Genomic DNA, 22,701 nt, shown 5'->3' on the forward strand with positions numbered 1-22,701 from the left:
CTGCGCTGGCATCTCTGCCGCACCCCCCCTCCGCCCCGCTGCCGCCCCTCACCGCCGCCCCGCAGCCGGCCCCGGTGCCGCCGGCGCGTCCCAGGGCAAACCCCCGGAGGGAGGGAGGGAGCCTGGCGGGGGAGCCGAGCCCGCCCTCCGCCTGCAGCACCGCGGGGATGGAGGCTGCCGAACCCCCAGCGGAGCGCGACCCCCACAACTCGGGGATCTCCGTCCGCCTTTGCAGTGGGGGTAAAAGGGGTCACCCCTCGCTCTCAGCCGGCTCCTGTAGTGACCTCACTGCGCGCAGCCCTGCTGAAGCAGTGTGGTCATCCCTTCCCCAAGCGCCGAGTGCGGTGTTGAGCCCTTTCCGCGAGCACAAGGTGCGAGGAGGTTGCCTTCAATGCGAGCCTCCAGAAATGATGGCGATCTCCTTCAAGTTCCCGTCTGCTGGGGATTCCGCTGCCCCGAATTCTCCAGGAGCAATGCAGCTCCCCATGGCCAGGCTGCAGGCACAACTGGTGTCCCTCTCCAAAACTGAGACTTCTCACAACTAGCTGAAATACAACTAGCTGTTGTAGCGAAGTAGAGTCGGCCTTTTTCCCAGATAACAACGACAGGACAGGAGGTGATGGTCTCGTGTTGTGCCAGGGGAGGTTCAGGTTGGATATTAAGAAATGCTTGTTCTCCAAAAGAGTGGTGATGCACTGGCACAGGATTCCCAGGGATGCGTTAGAATCACCATCCCTGGAGGCGTCCAAGAACCTTAGAGATGAGGCAGTGAAGGACGTGGCAGTGGGCATGGCGCTGTTAGGTAAAACAGTTGGACCAGAAGATCTCTGAGGTCTTTTCCATCCTTAATCACAGAATCACAGAACCACAGAATGGTCTGGGTTGCAAAGGACCACGATGCTCATCCAGTTCCAACCCCCTGCTGTGTGCAGGTCACCAACCAGCAGCCCAGGCTGCTCAGAGCCACATCCAGCCTGGCCTTGAATGCCTGCATGGATGGGGCATCCACAGCCTCCTTGGGCAACCTGTGCCAGTGCCTCACCACCCTATGTGAAAAACTTCCTCCTAATATCCAACCTAAACCTCCCATCTTAGTTTAAAACCATCCCCCTTGCCCTGTCACTATCCACCCTTGTAAACAGTCTTTCCCCCTCCTGTTTGATTCTGTGATACTAAGTGTGCTGCATACACCCTCACCGTCATCCTGGAGCAATGGGCACTAGGTGCACCCCCTTATCCTCATGCCATACACTCACTAGCACACTTGCCCATGGGGTATCTGGCCTTCTGCTGTCTTGCTCTAGGATGGTTGTTAGTTATAAGGGAACTAAAGTCTTATCAATTTGGATGCCAGACCCTGTGGGGGCCCAAAAGCTCCCGTGTCTGACAGATACCAATAACACACTGCCTTCAGCATCCAGCTAGGGCCATCCTTACAATGGATGCATCTGTGGTATTGTCAGACTGCAGATATCAGGCCAAGGTCTGGGCTTCCCGGTGAATCAATGTCCTGCCCACAGATGCAGCTGGGACTGTCCCCAAAAGCCCAGCCATGCCCTGAGTCACAGCTGTGGAGCAGAAGTAGATATCACCTCCTTCTTTCCCAGCCCAGCTGCTGGATTTCCACTGAGAGGAAAGTCATCTATTGCCTGTCACCCCCAATGAGCGAAGCTTACCCTGGGCACCTTGTGGTCTCCTTTCAGGAAGGCAGTGCCTCCACCTCCTATCTGTGACATTGTCTTTCTACCACTCTCCTTTGTTGCTGTTGCTTTTTGTGTGTGTGTGTCCAGTTAAAACTGACTGGCATAAAGGTCATGGTAGCACAGAAGAAAAGAGAAAAGAGTCCCTTTTGCACAACAAGTTCCCAGGGTTTGCATGAGTTGCTTTTGCACATCAAATTCCCAGGGTTTGCATGAGCTTAGCAAGGCTCACTTGGGGTGAGAAGTGCCTGGACATCTTTCTCTGGGGTGTTGTATTATTTTGCCTTTTGTCATTTGATCACAAAAGGCATAAAGCAACAGCTTCTCAGCCTCTCCAGAACACCTACAAGGAGGTTTAAGTACCTAAACCCATGCAGAGGTTGAGCTTAATACAATGTGAATATCACAGCAAGGTGATAGATAGACTCTATAGACTTGTAGGCCTGGGGAAAAAAGTGAAAAAAACCCACTTTATTTTCTCTTTTCTTTCAATTATTCAATAGTCTGAATGCATCTAAATATTTAAGCTTTCCTACTTTCTCCTCTCTTGTCATTGTGCTCCACCATTTGTTTCCTTTCATTATTAAAAGAAAACAAAGCCGTAACTCAGTGTTGCATGCTTCCAATTAATATGAATGCTTTCATGAAAATGCAAAAGGAGGAATAAATCCAGCAGAAGTTTTTATTGCATTTAAACATCCACCTCCAGGACTGGAAACTCACACGCAGTGGGATGGCATGAATTCATGAGAACTGGTGAAAGAAGCCTGAAGCTGCAAGTGCGTAGACATAGGTCAGTTCCCTTGAAACCAGAGAGGTTTTCCATCACACTCCGTGGCTTTCTGTTATGATTTATCTCTGTTTATTACACTGTGCAGAATCAGAAGCTCATAATATTAACGCTGTATTGGAATGGTACAAAACAACCCCGAACTATGACTATCTAAGGATTAAACTGATCATTCCTTCTGTCATGATTCTAGGGCTTTTCCACTTATGGATGACTGCAAAATCCAGCCAGAGCTTTCTGTTGACTGGGTTGCTTGCTTAGAAGGTCAATCCCCTTCAGATTCCCTCATATTTCTTAAGGGCTGAGCTCGTGTTGCAAGCTTCTCCTTCAGTCATGGTGCTTCTGGCTGCTCGTCTCACAGTCATCTCCTTTTATAAAACTTGTGGGGACCTTCATCATACTGTTTGACTTTGTGTGTAAGATTGGTGAAAGATTTAAAATGCAGACAGAGACATATGTATAGATACAGATAGATACACATAGCATAAACAGATGTTTAATACGAGATACAAGCCTTGTTCTTTCAGAGAGCAGATGAAGACCCGTGAGGCCAACAAGCAGAGATGTAGGAATGCAGGACAACATGACAGTTCTGATCAGTTGGATGGAGAGAGTCTCCATATAGGATCATGGCGTGGATCCAATTGCTTAGCTCTTGCTCAAATGGCTTTCAGAGATTACTTTCAGTCATGACCATACAAGGGTGACTCCTTTTTCCTTATCTGGGGATTTGAGTTTTCTGTTGTTGTTTCTTTGTCATTGTGTTGCTTTTCTGGTTTCTTGTTTTGTTCTTTTTCCTTTTCAAAGCTCAAGACCTGAAAGGATTTAAACAGATCTTAAACCCTAAACCTGCAAACGTTCTTACTGCGTCCCAGTGGGGAAAAAATACAGAATCCTTCCTCGCTGATGGAAGGACATGGCCAGCTCTGGGTGTAACACCTCAGTCAAGAAGGTTCTTGCCACATCTGGAACTCGGAGAAGTTTCCACAATAAAGCCAGGTGGTTTGACAGGCAGTTGTAGTAACAGAGACACAGTATGTAAGCATCCAAAGGGTGGAGCTGGACTGAAATATTAGAACACCTCTCAGAAGGATGAAACACAGTAAAAGGAAAGGGAACCAGTAAGAAATATCAAATATGTCTCTCCAGGAGACATCCAGAGCTCTCTTCTGTGTGTTCCCAGCAGAGCTATGGAAAGGAGTGACTTTACTGGACTGCTCATCTGCAAAGTGGAACACCATCAATATTCAACTATTGTCCTAAGATCAGTTTATATGGACTGAGCTCCAGTTGCTGCATCTGTCCTGTAAGTGTTCTGAAAGACACGTTCTGTATCTTCTCTTGAAGCTGAACCTGGACTGAAAAGTCCTGAGATCAGAACAAGGTAAGTAAGTGATGAACACAGGCATATGGTTGCTTGCAGGGTGGTGCTTGCACTTTATGGTAGACTTTCACTGGGTGAAAACAGCCACACAGCCTGGGCTAACAACTGTAATCTCAATCTCTACATACGCCCTCTCTACACAAGGCAAAATGTAGGTTTCACTCCTATTTTCAGCATCCAAATGTTGTAAACTTCTGTGGAAGGTAGACTGACTGGGTTCCCACTTGGGATCTCAAGTAGGGTTTAAATATCTTGTGCAATGTCTGAGTGGATCCAGATTGTAGTACGTATCAGAGGTGTTTTATTCATCTCTTAAACTAATAAACTCTTTCCAGAGATGCTGTGGTAGCTCATAGCATCTTCAAGGTCTCTGAAAGTGTTGTGCTGATGTGTCCCTTTTTGGCTGCATCGTTTTTGAAGAGCCAGGTGCGTTGGTGTGGGTATGCTGGATCTGAGGAAAGTCAGGCTAGGAAGGGGAATGGGAGGAGTCCCATGCTTCTTGCAGAGTGAGTGAATGCCACAGAGAAAAGAGCACATGATGACATTTGAAGCCAGCATAACGTCCGCTGGGGAAGAAAGCTAGCTGGAGGGATCTTATTAATAATAAATGTAATGGTTTCCTGAAATAATGATGGGTCAGAGTTGGTAACAAGCACAGCTTGGGATAATAGAAATCACCCTGACAGTATAGAGGCACATAGTTTCTTCCTCCTCAGTGCCTCCAGTTACACTTGAATGAAGAATGTAAGTGGGATGGAGGAGAAAATAATTATATTTAAAGAAAGTTCCATTGTTTGAAGTGGTTCCTAATAGTGAAATCTCTGGAGTGTTATATAAACCTTAAGAGTGGGGACTGAGGAGGAAGATTAGGTGGAAGCATCCCCCCGTTGGGCATAAAATACATTTTTTCTTTCTTTACTGTGGAACTCATGTAGACACCATATTCTCATGGAGCAGCACAGGGCTTTTCCTTGAGATACATGCCCAGCTCGGGGTTTTGTACATGCTGCTGCCAAGGCAATGCAATCAGCTCTTGGCTTCTCTGGACCTCCACAAACCTCAGAGAGCAGCAAGCCTTTCTTTTTGAAGTAGCTTCTGTTCTGAATTGAGAGTCAGACAGTGGATTAAGTCCTGCAGCTTAAATAAGTTACCTTGTACAGGACTCCTCACAGACTGGGAGGAATAGGCACAGGTGTCACCGTAGTTCAATGCTGAGCTTATATCTTGGTGGAGAGCTGGTGAATCCAGTGAAACCTCAAGAGCTACTTTGATGCCCAACACAGGTAATCTCTCTGGGGCTCACCCTGTACATTCCACTGCCTGTATGAAGTAGGTCTCCCTTAACCAGAGTGTGGCAGCCAAGCTGAGTGGACACATCTAAATACAATGTGCTTTAACATTTGCACAGAATCCTGCCCTGCATGCCAGCTGAACCACGTTTCCACAAGTTTGCACGTTCGCAGCCCATCACGAGTCTCAGGCAAGTTGAGGTGCTGTGGGTTGAGTGCATGCACGTGCCAGGTGACTGCAGCCAGCACTTGGCAATTCAATAAGACCTTCACTAATTTCCCCACATTTAAGCCTGTCATTTCTGACAAGCTTCATCTTTGCCTTTGAAAGCCTCGTTGCTGAAGTGCAGTTTCAGCAGATGATCTTAGGAGAGGATTCTCCTCTTGAGTAGGCTGCTCTGAATTTAACCACAGAATCATAGAATGGCCTGGGTTGAAAAGGAACACAATGATCCTCTAGTTTCAACGCCTTGCTATGTTCAGGGTTGCCAACCACCAGACCAGGCTGCCCAGAGCCACATCCAGCCTGGCCTTGCGATTGTGGGATCTCAGTTATTTCAACAACTGAGTTGTGCTTGCTTAGCTTTTGTAGTGACACATTTGAACATCACTTCTTGTTTTCTTTTTCCCCCAGGAGCAAGCTCACAGCATAGCGAACAAACAAGAAATGTTCATGGTATTTCTTCATGTAATTGCCTGACACTGTCAGCTGTAGCGGAGGAGCCTCTTAAATTTGCCTCAGCAGTTGGCAGGTAAATGGGTTAGAAACAGTTTTACAAACATCCACTTGTCAGTCACAGCAATAATGCCATGAGGATTTCAGTGAAGTAATAGTGGAGTTACACACCGGAGAACCAGGCTTACAGAGTGGAAGAATGCATGAAGTGGGGATTTGCACATCCTGTTGCCCAGAATTCAGCTGCCAACATAAATGATCTCTCTTCATCTCTGTAGCCCAATAGCGTTGTGTCATTCTCAAAGAAAAGCATCAGCTTTTCCCAAGAATAACAGTCATCTATTCTGGATCATGCTTGCTGCATTTTTCCATCCTGGGTGCCTAAAGTTAGCCACTTGAAACTATATTTGGCATGTAAGCAACATGCATATGTGTATAAGTACCAGCTTCCCTTCAACAAGACAAGGATCCTTGCAAACTAAGTTAGAATTCAATATTTCTTGAAGTTAGGACTCTCAAACTGGCCATATAGTTATAAAACTTATCCTGAAGTTACTGAGCGTGACTGTAGAGTTTGCTTTGGCAGCATTTGCATTGTATACAAATTGCTTGCAAAAATCTTACTGACAAGAAGCAATAGTCAAGCAAATGACTTGTCTTTTGTTAGGAAAGAAAGAGAAGAAACTTGAACATACTATGTTCTTCCTTTTACTAATCTTTGTGCAGTCACCTCAGTTTTGCTAGCTATTAGAGTCATTAGCAGCACAATACTCCATTTGGCAAGCAACAGGGCTGGAAAATATGCTGATAAATAGCTATAAATGTGAGTGAACAGGTTGCATACTAAGCAGATGATCTTGTTAGTATTTCAGTCTCTGCATGAGGCGTTCACGACATGTCCAGTATAGAACAAACTGCCATCTTAGGTAGGACGGGGCTGAATAAAATTATCTATGAATATCATTATCAGCAAGTACCTACAGATGGTCTGATGTACTCAGGCTCCCTTTATAATCACTGGACTTCTCATCAGGACAGTTGGAAAAGGCCAGCTTCATTCACATCACCCTAAACTGAGTGTCTACACTCAGTCTGTTGACTCACAGCCCTGCTCTGTTTCTTCCCTTGGCTACGAGAGGAGCTGAGAGCAAGGAGTTCAGATGGGAATAGCTGCACTGCAGACATCGAGTTAGATGGGATGAATCCCATCCAATCTTTCCTGAAAAAAAAACCCACCCTATATGGCAGTTTGTATTCCTTGCTACATACTTGGCTGTTCTGCAACTGTATTACGACAGTTTGCAGTGAATGAAGATATGGCCCAATATGCTTGAATCTTACAGGCTTAAAGAGCATAAGAGCACATCTGATTTTTGATGCCCATCTTGTTCACAGCATTTTTGACAGTAGTTCCCTATGATGAACATCTGACTCGCAGAGTATGAATCAAATGTGTGCTTTATTTTATGGGAGAGCCCTCCCAGGAAGGAAAGCTGTAGGACCTTTTAGTCATTTCATTAATCTGCTCCTACGTATTTCAGCAATCAGCTGAAGCAGTTCCAAACGTGATGGTTTGGGGTATGAAATTTTACAGAGCAACGCTTAATACAGTCAGGTTCTAATTAAAATAGATGGCTAGAGGGTTTACTGTGACTTGGGCTTCGCTTTCTGCAGCCCTTTGAAGAGCAGTCATAATTCCTTTCCGTGGGGGTTTTTTGTGTTAGACGTCATTAGCTCCAACTGTCTCCATTTTCATTAATAGGCCATTCTGGGGGCCTTACAATGACTTATTTTGCCAAGAAATTATGGCTTACTTATGCTACTTTAAGTCAGGATAGTTCAGCCTTTTCCAGGCTGGATGCCTGTATTGAAATCTCCCACCTGAAGGGTCAGATGAAGCTGGCAGTGGATCCTCCAAAGTTGAAGGATGACTTCTGAGTTATGATAACAGAATAGGTTTGCATCATTTAGTGCTCATTTACCAAAGAACTGGTAATAAAGATTCATTTTCTTTGTTCAGTAATCAGGTTCCCTGGGTATTGGCTGTTTGTCAATAAATGCTGCATTACACACTGCGATATAAAAAGGAAAGGCAAAGATTGTTGCTAGGACTAAGGCAATTTACACTACAATGAAAACAGAGGTGGAGAGACTGAACTAAGGCGTATGCAATTGAATTGCTTAAGGATGTGTGATTTTTCAAATGTATTTATCCTCTTTTTATAAGGGGAAAGCAAGCAAGACACTTTTTCCCGGATAAGATGATGAGTGCAATTGATTGAATCTTGAGCTTCTTCCCAGAAAAAAAAATAACAAGTTCTAGGCTGTGAAAGACTGAATCTTTATGTATAAAATCGTTCAACTCATCTTAGACTCTGAGAGCAGAGACAGAAGGCAATTGGCCGACTGAACAAAGGCTTCATTCATTCCCACTTGAAATCTTTGGAACAGCTGGATAAGGCATGTCAGGATTGACAAAATAATATTCTCCAAGTACCTACAGCTGTCAATAATACTGGCTGAATGGTAGGCAGACCCTGCAGACTTTTCTCTCAATCCACATGAAAAAAACCATAAAAAACCCAACAGAATGCAGGTAGAATGTTACCTGCAAACAGCACTTCTGCCTGTGCATCCCTGGTAGGTGCAATGGTAAAAATGCGGCTGGACTGCAAAATCACACTGCTCTTATTATGCCTGAATTAAAGTTAAGACAGGAGTTGAAGTACTACACAGCAGTTCTAAGCTGTGGAGTGCCCTATTCAACTCCAAAACATTCTGTAAGAATGAAAAACCTAGAAATGACCCTCTCTGGAGATAGAAAGCAAGCAGCAGAAATAAATGAAGCCATCGTTTCCTAGCATGCTGGTGCATTTCTTCTGATCCACGTTGGAAAGAGTTCCAGTGTATTCAGCACTATTTATTAAAAAAGGACTTGGAGATGCTATCAGTGCTTCGGGTGATTTACCTATTTTAAAAAACAAGCTTGGGGATTTTCAGGCTCTCACTGAATCCCTGAGCCTGATTTTGAAGTCAGCCCAGTCTGAGCAGCTGTTAGACTGGAGATCTTCAGGAGGGTCTTCCAACTCAAGTTTGTCTATCATTCTGTATTTCACTGCCATTTAATTTTCCTCTGAGAACAGCCTTTGTAGAACTCCTGAGGAGGAAAAGGTGAAGATTAGTACTGGCAGATTGTGGATGTTTTCAGTTTATGCTCTCTTTATGTGATTTATGCTAGAAGTCAGATGTTGCACAGCCACGTTTCACATCCTGATGCTCCAGGAACCTGGACTTGCTTTCCATGCACTTCCTTGCTGAGGATGTTAGCAACCAAATGGAACCAGCAGAAAGCTGAGTTAACAGTCTGATCTGACATAGGAGTCAAATGTTGGAGAAGACAAACATGAAGCAGAGGGCCACGGAGCCAAAAAAGACAGACAAAAATACTTTTATTGAAAGAAAGGAAAAAGCACTTGTTGTACAGGAAGTTTCCCATAGCTGAGTGCTTGCTTAAAAGGATGCATCCCCTTTTCTTGGCACAGGATCATACTTGCTATTCAAATATCTTCCACAGCTGAGGGAAAAATAAACAACAAACAGCCTTTCTCTTGACCTCTCTATCCAGAGTAATCACGTTCATCTACTTAGAGCAACAGTCAGGATTAAAACAAATGCACCAGGCTTTGCTCTAGTTGAGAAAGCAGAATAAGACTCGAGGTTATGGAAGTAAAGCCTAAAAATAATAAAAAGCAAACTTAAATGCACTTGTTAAGTGCCTCTTTTTCACCTTCCACTGAAGTGCCCTGTGGAATAGGAAGGCCATTTCAGCAGTACCTCTCCCCTTTGGTGATTCAGGGCATGTTTTTGAAAACGTCCTCTCAGTGATATAGGAAACCACCCCAGTATCCAATATCCTGACTCTTGAATTCAGGCAAACGAAACAAAAGAGTAACAAGGGAAGAAAGGCAGCCTCTGTTTTCTGGGTTGAGCAAGACCTTGGGAGCCAGGAATTCAAATCTCTCATGTTCCACTGCTGGCATATTGTGTTTCATATCAAGTCTTTATTTCTCTGTTTTCCCTACCTGTAAAGGTTGAGCGGTGGGGTCACCATCCCAGGAGGTGTTCCAGAATCCTGGAGATGGAGCACTGAGGGACGTGGTGCTCACTGGACATGCTGGGGGTGGGTTGGGCCTGGGGATCTCAGCGGTCCTTTGCAACCTTTATGATGCTGTGAAATGCTTGTGTGCCTGGGTGGCAGGCAGATAGCTCTCCTCTGCTGACATCTGTCTCAACAGCGTTATCGCTTCGTGCTGAAATCACAGGATGCTGGTTTCCTTCTATCCTGTGGACAGCACTATGCAACAAGAAATGTCCTGGGGACAGCAGCTTGCTTTTGCCTTTCTGCCTCAGAACTTTGACATTTCCTGTATTCTTACAGGCAATGTGTTACAATAACCAGTCTGAGTCAGGACCGCTGGCATAGGGCCACTGGGATTAATATAACCAAGTAATCCAATCTTAATGAGGTTTAAAAAGGAGCTTGACAGTAGTTCAGAAGCACTTATTAGATGTATGGCTTGTCTGTAATCACTGAAGCATGCAAAGAATGTTGTTAATAGGTCTGCAGTCAGGTGAATAGGTCTGCGGTGTTTGCATTCATTTCATGTAGCAACAGGCAGTGGTGTCAAAAGTAAGTGGAAACTTCAATGACAAACACGTTGATAAACTTTCCAAGAGCTTGAGGAAACACAGCTATGGAAAATGGATAAGGATGAATGTGTTGAGCAAACATTTGTATCCTTCAAGCACATCTGCTCTACCGAGCCCGCTTTCACAAGCTTCAATACCTGGACGTAAGTTCATTCCAGAATGAGCTCTGGTAGGACATTCCTCCCTCCTCACCTGGGAGTATATGTGGCCACGAAGAAAAATAAACCACAATCCACGGGAAGTGCAGGTGCCACTGATTCCTGTCTATGTGTGTGTGAGCACTGCGGTTTAAATGAGGAGTTGCCTCCTTGAAATTGCAGTGTTGCAAAAGCACCCTGGTCTGTATGGCTGCGTGAGGATGGCTGTGCCTGGTTGAAGCAGAGGACTTTCCCACTGTGCTTCAGGGGCTGCGTGACTACCATAGAAATGGGACAAGCAGACAGTACATCCCTGGAGTACTTACCCATTCTCAGGCAATTTCTGTCCTATTATTAAGCATCCTATTTTAGGAGGAAGTTTTTCTCTCAGAGGGTGGTGAGGCACTGGCACAGGTTGCCCAAGGAGGCTGTGGATGCCCCATCCCTGCAGGCATTCAAGGCCAGGCTGGATGTGGATCTGGGCAGCCTGGTCTGCTGGTTGGTGACCCTGCACATAGGAGAGGGGTTGAAACTGGATGAGCACTGTGGTCCTTTTCAACCCAGGCCATTCTATGATTCTATGATTCTATGTCATGCACTCTGTGTCAAGGAATTTCATAGGTTTACACAGTCCAAAGAATCATTTTCTGCCATTAGTTTTAAAACAGACCTGTGCTAGTTTTGTTTTAGTTTTTGACTTGGAAGGAAAAAGATCCCTTTACCAGATCTTTCAGACAGTGTAGGATTTGCAATAGAGTCCATTGTAAAATCACAGGATATCACTGGGAAATGGAAGTAGAATAATAAGACAGGAACTGCTCACAAATATCTGCTTTTTTTGCTATTTTTTTTTCCTTCAAATTGCTGTGCTCGTTTGTAGCCTGCTGGCTTACAATATCTCCTGTCCTTCTCTTACTGCTCATGGTTAAGATCAGTAGTTCTCCTGGTCTCAGAGTTGAGCATATGATGACTTCCAGGTCCATGCTCCTTAGTGAAAGAGTTGCAATGGCAACTTGTGTCTTTGTAGATTTAACCTGGTCTAAATTCTGAGCCAGATCTTGCCATCTGTGTGTGCAAAAGGCCGTAGTGCTCACTGCTCTGCATGGGGTCTCTCCTTAAAAGCTGAGGCCCAGTCCATTTGTTTTCAAGAAGTAAACGCCTCTCAGTAAGCGTGCTTTTCACTTAGCAGTACATTCAGTCTGCTGAGCTCCTGAGCAGCTATTTAAGTCTTGAGACTTAACAGATTAGTAGGGGAATGCTTATTAAAAGTCAAGATATTAAGTCTCACATTAAGGGTTTTTTACATAGGCTGTGTTCTCATGGTTCTCAAGAGGCATCGGGTCACCTGCTCCACGAAGCACCACTATTTGCTTATGCAATTCATTAAGGCAGAATGCAAAATGCAGTGATGTGTCTGCTTCCACATGCTTCCTCCAGATCCCAGCAGAACTATTATAACTCCTTTCAGCGTCCCACACCTTCTGCCTTTGCTTTAAGAACTGCACATCATCTGAAACAACCCATCAGAAACATTCCTGGGGAATGATTTCCCGCTGGGAAATGTCAATCTGTCAAAAGAAAAAAGGCATCATGGAAATACGTCAGGTTTGATAAAGCACTGTATTGAAATATCAGAGAAGAACATCCACACAAACACTCGCTGCTTACTCTCTCAGGAGCAGCAGGTTTTGTTTTCCATTCTAAAACAAAGGTTTTTGTTTTACTTTACGTCCCACGAAACAAAAGGCAGAAATCGTAATGAAAAACTTTGACTCCCCCCAGACAAACAGCATTTGGTGTTACTGTTAACTTCGTTTCATGGGTAAATCTGTTTTTCTGTTATCCACTTTAAATTGATTTTTTTCCCACTTGTCAGAATTTCAAGTGAACATGAAAATCTATTTCTTTCTCCAATTTTAATTAAGCTCCGTGTTTCCCAAATGCTTAATCAGAAGTGGAATGGTTAAAGTCCTTCAAGAACTCTTAAATTGAGTAGAAACTCGTACTATGTAATTACAGTAGAAATATAGGTACAGAAAGAAGGAAATGAAATGAAAGAAAAATAGAGTAAATGAGGATGACAGCCTTTCTCCATAAATTGCCTTTGGGTTCACATCTTAGAATCGTAGAATCACCAAGGTTGGAAAAGACCTACAGGATCATGCAGTCACACCACCCAGCTGTCACCAGTAGTTCTCACTAAATCATGTCCCTCATTCCTCCCAATCCTTTCCCACTTGAGTGTCTCCAGGGACATTCTAAGGACAGGGAATGACAAATCAGATTCTCTTCCCTACTTGAACTGGGAAAAATGTTGTGTATTTCCCCCATCATTATAACCTTTCAGAAAGGGAAAGGAAAATGTAGAAAATACAGAAATACGTATTATTAAACACAGAATGTTGGAATATGTATGGATAGAATGGACAAATTGAAAGGGGGGGGAAAAAAGTTATTAAGGGCTTTTAAATAGAAAGACACACCAAGTGACCTTGGGAATGTGGCTGATTCCATGGAAATCTTCAGGTCACAAACACCTCAATCTTAGCAGGTGTGGCCTGCTTTCAAGGCCCCAGTGCAAAAAGAAGCATAAACTAAGGTTGATTCTTGCTAGGATGGACCTCTGTGCAATTGTGCATCTTCTGAGACTAGTTCTTTTTTTATATCTGGGTCTGCCATTCTGGACTCCTAGAGTTACGTGTGCTCTCTTTTCTGTGGGAAGCTGTGGATGACAGTCATGGAAACTCATTTTGCCACAGGTCACACGCCTCTCAGAAAGGAGCTATGATGGGTCAATTAGCAAGGCTAATTTATCTGAGTGGAACATCTTACTGACACAACTATACTGTTTCCATGTCCAGAATTAGCTTGGTTGGGACTGGACTGAATATCAGCATGTTGCAGAACATAGATTTTTCCCATGGGATTTATCCATAATCTATCTGCTTTCATGACAGATGCTGTCAGATATAATAATATGTCATTGCTCTCCGTGTACAATCAAGAGCACCAGCAATACTGTGCAGATTCTCTGTCATTCCACCTTCCCAAATTCAGGATAGATTTAAGGCTACAGTGTTTTCTGGCTTAGTTGTTTTGTTTTGTGATGGTGAAGGAAGTTTTGGGAGAATTTCAGAACGGGAAGGATATTCTCCAGAACTGAGATGTTGAAATCTTTCCTGAAGAAATAAAAAAGAGTTCCTTGAATTTCTTGAGCAGCTTTCCCCATAGCCACATATCAGCAGTGCACAGGAGTTTGTTCCCATGCCTTGTTTTGAGAGCCATTGGATTGTTGGAGCCATTGGGATACAAATATCCACGTTTTGTGCTTGCTGGTGTACAGGTAATGAGGAGTGAGTCCCCAGATCGTAGCCTAAAGGTGGCAAATGCATGGATTACAGAAGCCTATCAGGAGAAGGACATGGCAATCCTCAGCAACAGTCAGGAAGTCTGGTCCGTTCTCTTGGCCTCTTCTTTCATGCAACCAGTGATAGGACGAGAGGGTTTGGCCTCAAGCTGTACCAGGGGAGATTCAGGTTGGACATTTGGAAATACTTCTCCAACAGAGTGGTCAGGCACTGGAATGGGCTGCCCAAGGAGGTGTGGAGTCACCAACCCTGGAAGGGTCCAAAGAACATCTGGATGTTGAGTTGAGGGACATGGTTTAAAGGGATCCATTGCTGATAGGCGGACGGTTGGACTGGATGATATTATCCAGCCTTAGTGATTCTATGATTCTATGATCCAAGACTTGGAAGTCAAAGTGGAAAGCTTGGTATCACCTGGACAAATAAAGACTGTTATGCTTTTGAGGGAGGCAGATTTTGTTTAACTTTTTGGTTCTAGCATCACATTGTATTTCTCAGGCCTCACCCTGTCTCCTGCCCTTCAGACAAGAGCAAACGGAATGCACTGAAGGTATTTCAGTGTGTTACTAGTAAGAGTAGTTGTTTTTGTGCAAGAAAATCGTATGTGGTTATTAGACTAGATTTAGTGCCTCATTAGCCAGGCTAATGGCACTGCTTTTTCTAATGGCTTCCTGAGATATTGAGGGAAGAATGGTATCTATCTTTAGGTGATGCTGGAGTGGAGGCCTTGGAAGAGAGAAAACATTGCAGCAGATGAATTAATCGATGGAGATGCAACACAAAGCTTGAGCCCTTTGCTCTCGCCACACAGGTTTGTGAGCAGTGCTCTGCTTTCTAGTCTGTATGTCATCCCACTCACCACTTAATGCACTCGTCAGACAGAGGATGTCTCCCCCATGTAGAGCTCACGTGATCTAATTCTGAGTACTCGGCTGATTTACAAGGAGATGGATGCTGCAGTAGAGTCCTCGATAAAGACCCTGAAAGGATGCTTTGTATTGTTTAGCTGTGGCCTGATGTCGAAGTAGAAAAGTGGTGCTCCCAAAACTGATTGTGATTGCTTTCTCTGGATCTGCCTCATTCTGGGACACAGTCTCTCCTGTGAGGTCTCATCATGCTGGGTTATCACTCTTGGTTCCTGGCTCTCTGTGCCTCAGGAAGCAGCTGGTCTGCTCTGCTCCCTGACAAAGGCGTTTTATAGCTCGTGCTGTTGCCTGACAGCTGCCTACTACGAAGTGGAACAGGACCAACTTTTCACAAAGCCTCCCAAACCCCCACCAGGAGGTGAGCGATTTTTCGTTATGAGATGTGGCTGTAAGAAGGTGCACCTGAAAAGCTTTTGGGAGATATTCTTGAAACATAAAGTAGATGAAATAGCAACAGGGTTTACCTTTGTTTTCTTGTCTCACTCCAATTGCCCTAGGGACCTGGTTTGTGGTTTGGCTCACAATGAGTTAAAGCAGCCCAGTGAAGCTGCAAACCACCTGGTAAGAAGATGGAAGTGCTTCCAACCTCCCCTCACTGTGAGGGAGCATGAAGAAGCTCTGCTGCTGCAGGCAGTGCCACACAGAGCTGTGATTTTTGCTTAGATGTAGCTGAGATATGGCTATCACTTCTGAAACAGTGGTCGCAGGGAGGATACTGAATACCCAGCAGGTAAAGAATCAACTCCAAAGAAAAGATAGATGGCCTTATTGGCTTCCTTGGTTTCTCCTTCCACTGCACATCATAAATCAAGTTTTGCTCTCATTGCTAAAGAGCCTTTCTTTTAATTTAAACAAGAAAAATCTACCAGGTCTTAACTACTAAGACTGCAATTGCTAAGATGTGATGTAAAGTTACCCAAGAGCTATTAGCAGCCAGGTAAGGCAGTACTGTGCTTCAGCACACCCTCACCTCACCTGATCCTTGGGCTGTTTTCTATAAAGTGCACAAAACAGCGATGATTTTAATCTGGGATATTGATGCATGGACTTGATGCCACTCTTCTGTCTTTTCTGCTTTCTTGGGTTGTGTCCACACGGCTGTCTCTCCGTTTCAAACATACAGAAGTACAGTAATTCACACAATCTTCCTGCTCGCTCAGTTAACACACACATGTTTGCTTCCTACTCAAAGCTGCAACACAGGCTCATCTGTTTCATAAGACAGAACTCCTTTAAAAATAGCAGCCTGTGTCTGGGAACAGTGCCTGCCTTCCCCTGCCATAGGATACTCATGAACATTGCATTTCCCTATTGTGTTAACATGAGGCTTTTGACTCTGGAGATGCAGTCAGACTTTAAATTCTTCACTGAGATCCCAGCAGCAGCACAACCCTCACGGTGAGTGCTTTAGTCTTTTATTTTTAGAAAGGCTGCTTTGAAGATTCTGTGCTTGTCCTCCTGTGCCCAAGAGTAATACAAGATAAACTGTGCTAAGTAAAGGGAGCTGCAGATCCCAAAGCAGTTTGTGCCACATCCAATCCAGGCGTCCCAACCCAGCCCTTCTTTGCGCATGTCTAAGACAGATTTTACCATTGCTGTTGATTTTTCTATGGGTGTCTCACTACTCAGGCAGACAGCACCACGAAATGCAACTTTCTGAAAATGAGGTCATTGAAACTGGAGATCACTTGGATAGAAGATTTGGGGGAAGTGGAAGGATTGGATATGCGTGATTCTTGTAATCGTGTGCTTGCTCAAAAGCCATTTCTCCAACATGTTAGCATGGACTAAAACAGAGATTGTGTGTGATGGTCTCCAGGGAGTGCTAAACAAGGCTGTTGGCTTTTTGGGCATCATACAGGGGGTAAGCAAGCAAGCAAGCAAGCAGCTCTCTGCCACTCGTGGTGCTTTTTGTTTTGGGATCCTTGTGGTCATGGTTTCAAAACTGCATTGCATCAGTACAATGGAGTCCAAGCAAGAAGCAATATCCATAAGTTAAATGCATTCCCTGGCCCTGGGCAGCAACCAGCAGAGAACACTCTACATTGTATTAAACTTGGCCTTGGAGAGAGGGGGCCTCATCCAAAAAATCTGTTGGGAACAGATGCTGGTGTGTGTTGACTCCTGTCCCATCCAGGAAATGCTTCTTGGCTCAGGCTGGAGATGTGACCAGCAGCACTCCCTGTTGACAGGAAAGATGCTTGTACTCTAGCAACAGCTCCTGGCATGCTTTAACTTCTCAGTGTAGGTGAAGCTAAAGGGGGTGAGGATGTGGCACTGAAGGTCGGACCTCTTCTGTTAACTCCACCAGGTGGTTTTCATCTGTCCATGAGAAAAAAGACCAAATTCAATTGATGAATACTTTGAGAAACTGAAGCAGAGCAAAGAACAAGTAGGACATTCAGGCATGCAGCTCTGCCCTGGGCACTGCTTAGGCAGTACAACCCAGCCTCTGTGCAGTGCTTGGGATGGAAACAATGAGAAATCTTGAATGTGGATCCCCACGCTCCCCAACTTCAATATTTAATGTAAATAGCAGAAACACTCCATCCAAATACCAAGAAAGTATTTCTCTGTGTCCCTTCATTGTGAGATATTCAAACATCTACCCCTAGGGACCCTCTGGGCTCAGAAACCAATTTTTATGTCAGTGATTAAGTAGAAGAAAGTGTTGGAATCAAGAAGACAAAGTGTTTCTGATGTATTCCTCTTTTCATCATTCATCTTGTCACTCCAGGCCCACAAGCATTGAATTGTGACCAGTGCCCAAATCAGCATACGGAGTTTGAAGAATCTCAGTGTCCCAAAATTTGTCCCAACCCTGGATCCGTGTCTTTCTCACAACATCACGCATTCTGCCAGTACCCTGATCATTTTAACTCAATAGTCTTCCCAGTTATATGGCTTAAGATCCCACCTTTCTAGTTGTTTTTTTTTTTGTATTTTCATAATCATCCTTCAACTTGATTAAGGCAGATTAAATCTGCATGTATGTTAATGCTTGCTAAACCACAGATCTTACTGTCAGTTCAGAAAGCTCGGTTTGGAAGTCCAGTGGAGCCTGACACTTTCACAAGACACTTCATGCAAGATTCTTGGAAAGGTGCTCCTCTATCCAGTGGATTATTGAATTAATTGACAGTAGTAATGCCTTTGCTGTGTATAGATGGAAAAAGGAAAGCCAAACAGCTCACTGACTTGGAGCCGAGACAGTCCCCTGAGGATATTAATGTCACCAGTCCAAAAAGGGATTAGATAGCCCAATAAAAATAGAAACGAAGTCAATTCCTTGTTTAAAAAGACAAAGAAGGTCAACCATAACTTGATCAGGGCAGTTCAGAGAAAGACAGCACAAAGTGAATTGAAACACAGTCATCAAGAATTAACAAATAACCCTAAGTGAGTGATTTATTCTCCTGTTTCTGTCTGTAGTTTGCCCTTGCCCAGCAGTTACCACTCCTTTATTGTCCTCCCACCCTGAAATTCCTATCGAAACACTCCAGGACATAACCCATGCCTTCTAGCTTGGCCACAAGCAGTATGTGCCAGAATGCAACATCTGACATCAAGAAATCATCTTCTGTGGAAAGACTGCAGCAGGCTTTTGTGTCCTCCTTGGAAGAAAATAAATCTTCAGATGAGTTATCCTTGTTTACAAATCTGAAAGGAGCAATTAGCAGTAAATATTCTCTTCTGGGTAATAATATTTTATGCTTCTAAGAACTAGGCTTAATTGAAGAACAAGCATTTGCTTTATCCTCCAAGCCATTGGAGCCTGCAGAGGGAGGAGGAGGTTTCTGTGTGATGCATTTTGTCTGTTCTTGTGTAAGGTCAGCTGTGCTTGCTTGGCTAATCCCAATCACAAATTTATAGGTTTGTTGTTGTTGTTGGGACCGTTTTGCAATATTCATTAAAAATGAACAATTCCAGTCTCTCTTGCAGTTGGTAGCACTGCTGTGGACTGTGTTAGGTACGTCAGGCACCTAGAGGTAGCTCCTCTCCCCACTACAGCACTGATCACAGAGGGGCATAGGGATGTGAGCACAGTGTTGGGACTAATGAGGTGCCCACAGCAGATGCTGTAGCATCCAGAGGGCACCCAGCAGCAACCAGGGACTCCATAGAATTCATAGCTTCATAGAATCATTTAGAGTCATAGAATGGCTTGGGTTGGAAGGGACCTCAGTGATCATCAGGTTCCAATCCTCCAGCCCCACGGCAGGGCTGACAGCCACTGGGCCAAGCACTGGATCACAATGCCCAGGGTCCCATCCAACCTGGCCTCAAACACCTCCAGGATCAGAGATCCACAGCCTCTCTGCTGAGCTGTGTTGGCTGAGGGCTTTGAAACTGCAGTGAAGGGATTTAAAACATCAGTGGCTGCAAATTGTTGACAGCAGGCAGAGGATTTTGCTCCGCTTTGCCACCCTCCTCCTGCCCCACACGTTTTTGTGGAGTGGAAACGTGTGCTTCTGGCACTCACCTGAACAGCAGCAGCAGCTCCTGCTGTTCTTTTCCTTGCAGACAGGAGCAATATGCAATTTGCAGAGCTGGCAGTTTGGGTCTTTACTGCAAAGACCAAAGTGACTGGTAATCAGACCTGAGCATTATTCAAGCATTATTACTGCAGTGAATCTCCTGACAAAATTCCCCCCCAGGATTTTTCAGGTACTGACAAGGCCCTACAGCCGTGGTATGAGCAGCAGCTAGTTCATGTGTAACTGCCTGTGGCAATCTGCAGCTGCCTGCTCCCTGAGAGACTCTGGATATTGTCCGTATGCATTTACAAACCAGGATGCTGTTTTCTGTGGATTGAGCTTTTCTAAGAAGGACTGGGAGAAGAGCTGTCACTTCTGAAGCACTGCAAGCCTGTTTGGACCCACACATACCCACCCCATGCTCTGCCCTGGGCAGTGCTACATAACAGCCATCTATTTTTTTTTCTGCTGGCTGTTTTGTCATTGTGGCTGAGTTAATTTAAACACAAAGTGGGAGAATGCAGGCAGGTGGCATCTGGAGGACAGTGAATGGATTGAAGAGCAAGGAATGACTATTCTCAAGTGCTCTTGGATGGTACTGATTGATTAAAGGTTAAATCTTACACTCAGCACCAGCATCCATCTGTGATACAGGAGGACAAGGGCAATTCTCTGACCTGAATCTGACAGCAGATAGATTGGAATTGGAGTCCTAAAGCTCCTGGAATGAACAGTGAACTGTTGCCCCTATGGTCAGACCTTTTCTTGATCAAACATTAGAGCCCTGTTGAACTGCTGGCGTTGGGGGTATTGGAGGCGCAGAGGGGTGAGAGGGGTGATGCTGGACCACTGGGCACTGCTGAAAGGTTCTGTTTGAAGGGATATATCTTGTACTTCTATCTAGGGGCTCTTAATGGTGTCAAACTACCGTGTTCCTGCTAGTGCTCTGGGGCAGGGATTCTCTGAACTCCCTTCTGTAATCCAGTGCTGATGTCTGCAAAGAAGGCTTGAAACAAAGCCCCTCTATCAGTTCATCCTGCCATCCTGCAAACCCGTTCAGCAGGGGCAGAGCTGGGTAGGCCCCATGGAACCTCCCAGGCTCGCGTTGAGCAGGAGTGGCTTTGGGGATCTGTAGGTTCTCCAGCTCTATCGGAGTTGTTTTTCCCTCTGTGCATCATCTTAAAAGCTGGATGTGGGAGACAGCTGGCTCAAATTCCACACCCTCCCACAACTGAATTTTGATGCTTCGGTGTCAACAGTTGGCAAGTCCAAACTGCAGCAAGGATAGTGAGAAACAGTGAGAAAGTTGAGCCCGTCATGCTGAGAAAGGCTTCATTCCCCTGCTGGAGTGATGTGTAAACGAATAGCTAGAAATATTTTATTCCAGGCCACATAAAGCTGTGGATGTGACTGCAATATAAATAAAATTTTTCAGGCAATACCAAAGGGTGGGACATTTGCTAATCTGAACCTTTAAATACCAACAGCACAGCAGACTGGGTATATAAACTTCATATTCCTGGTCATTCAAACTACAAATATTCAAGAGATATTCAGCAAATATTTGCTCCTGATTTCAAATAAACTTTGGTTTATCCTGGTATTCCATGTTTGTTCTGTGCAACAAACACAAAGAGAAATTATTTATGTGGCAGATCACATCTGTGAGTGATTCTTGGTCTGTCCTTTACGAGCCATTTGTTTTGTTGGTTTGAACAGAGGGGTTTGAAGCTGAGGATGTTTTGGGTCGTTTCTCTGCATTTCGGTTCCTTGCATAGGGAGGGAACAGTGATGCTAGAATTGCTTTTCTACAGAGAATAATCATCTTTACACATTTCAAATATGCTCTGCAATCACACTCAATGACCAGCCTAAATTAGTCAGCAGTGTCCTGGTTTGTTTGAACTACATTCATGGGATCCATCTTTTTGCAAGAGTGAAGGACACGTGCTGAGTGTGCTCTCCTTGTCCCCACCTTGGATGTATGGAGCTGCAATTCAAAGAGCCTGGATTTGGTGGCAGAGCACAGGCCTAGGGATTGAAAGGCAAATGACCTTCTGTCACATTCAGGCATTCAGATGACAAGCCTGTGTGCTGTTGTCTTTCCTTGCAGTCAAACACCACTTTATATATTCCCAGAAAATGGCAGGAAGTCTCCAACCACTGCGAATTCCTGAAAAGCTCTAAAATATCCCATAAATAACAGTGATCCTGTACTGGCAGACGTGTCTAAATTCTGACATTCAGCTCATCTTTCACTGGTGAGATGTGCCCTACGAGTACTGTGCAGTGCGCTTTGCTCAAACAGAACGTTGTGCACTCTCAGCTCACACCTTGAAGAGCGCTGTGCTGTATAGCTGTACATATAAACCAAACATGGAATGGTAACTCGATAATGAAAGCACTCAGGCTGTCCTCCCAGCCATCACAGGGTATCAATTCTTAGCACAGACAGTGTATAATAAATAGATGCATGAAATCTTTCACCTCTTCCTTCCCAGGACAATTAAGATGATTTTAGAAGTGACACTAGGTAGGAATCACCAGACAAGATAGTGATGACCACAGTGCCACAGTTGTGCTTTTGCCAAGATTCACTGTGATAACAGGAAGAAATAGGTGTTTTCTGAGTATTATTTCTCTTACCTTTAGCAGGCTTTAAATCATGGCAGATAAGGGACCGCAGTACACCTCCAATCTGACCTCCTGCTTTAAGCAGGACTGTCAGGAAGAATAGGTTAACTCAGGTGTGGTTTTGTCTTGGATAGTGAGGTGAGGATGGAGACACAACTTCTCTGAGCAACCTATTCTAATGTTTTCCTTGTTAATGAAAATGTCACTGTCAGTGTCCAGCCTGAACCTTGGAAGCTGCAAGTTGCAGTGGTTGTCTTTTGTTATCTTTTCTGTCAATGCTGAGAGCAGTTTGACCCCCTTATCATTGTATCTCTCCTTTAGAATCAGCTCTCCTTCTCTTTCTCTGCTGCCACTGATGGCATCTCAAGGTCTCTCCATGCCCCCCCCCCCCCCATCAAGGAAGCCTGTCAGACTGTGGTGCTGCTGAAGAGGGTGATGCTGTGCAGGCAGCAAACTTGCACATCATGTTGACATTAGCAAATCTCATTACGCAGTACTCCACCTCCAGTTGTGCTATGTGGTGAACTGCAGCACATGAAAAGAAGAATAGAGGCATTTCTTAAACATCTTATGCTGGCATCTTAGCTGCAATGGTAGGTTCACTTCATG

This window comes from Lagopus leucura, unplaced genomic scaffold, assembly GCF_019238085.1.
Source record: "Lagopus leucura isolate 7727_CA_CO unplaced genomic scaffold, USGS_WTPT01 Super-Scaffold_100157, whole genome shotgun sequence".
NCBI classification, from domain to species: Eukaryota; Metazoa; Chordata; class Aves; order Galliformes; family Phasianidae; genus Lagopus; species Lagopus leucura.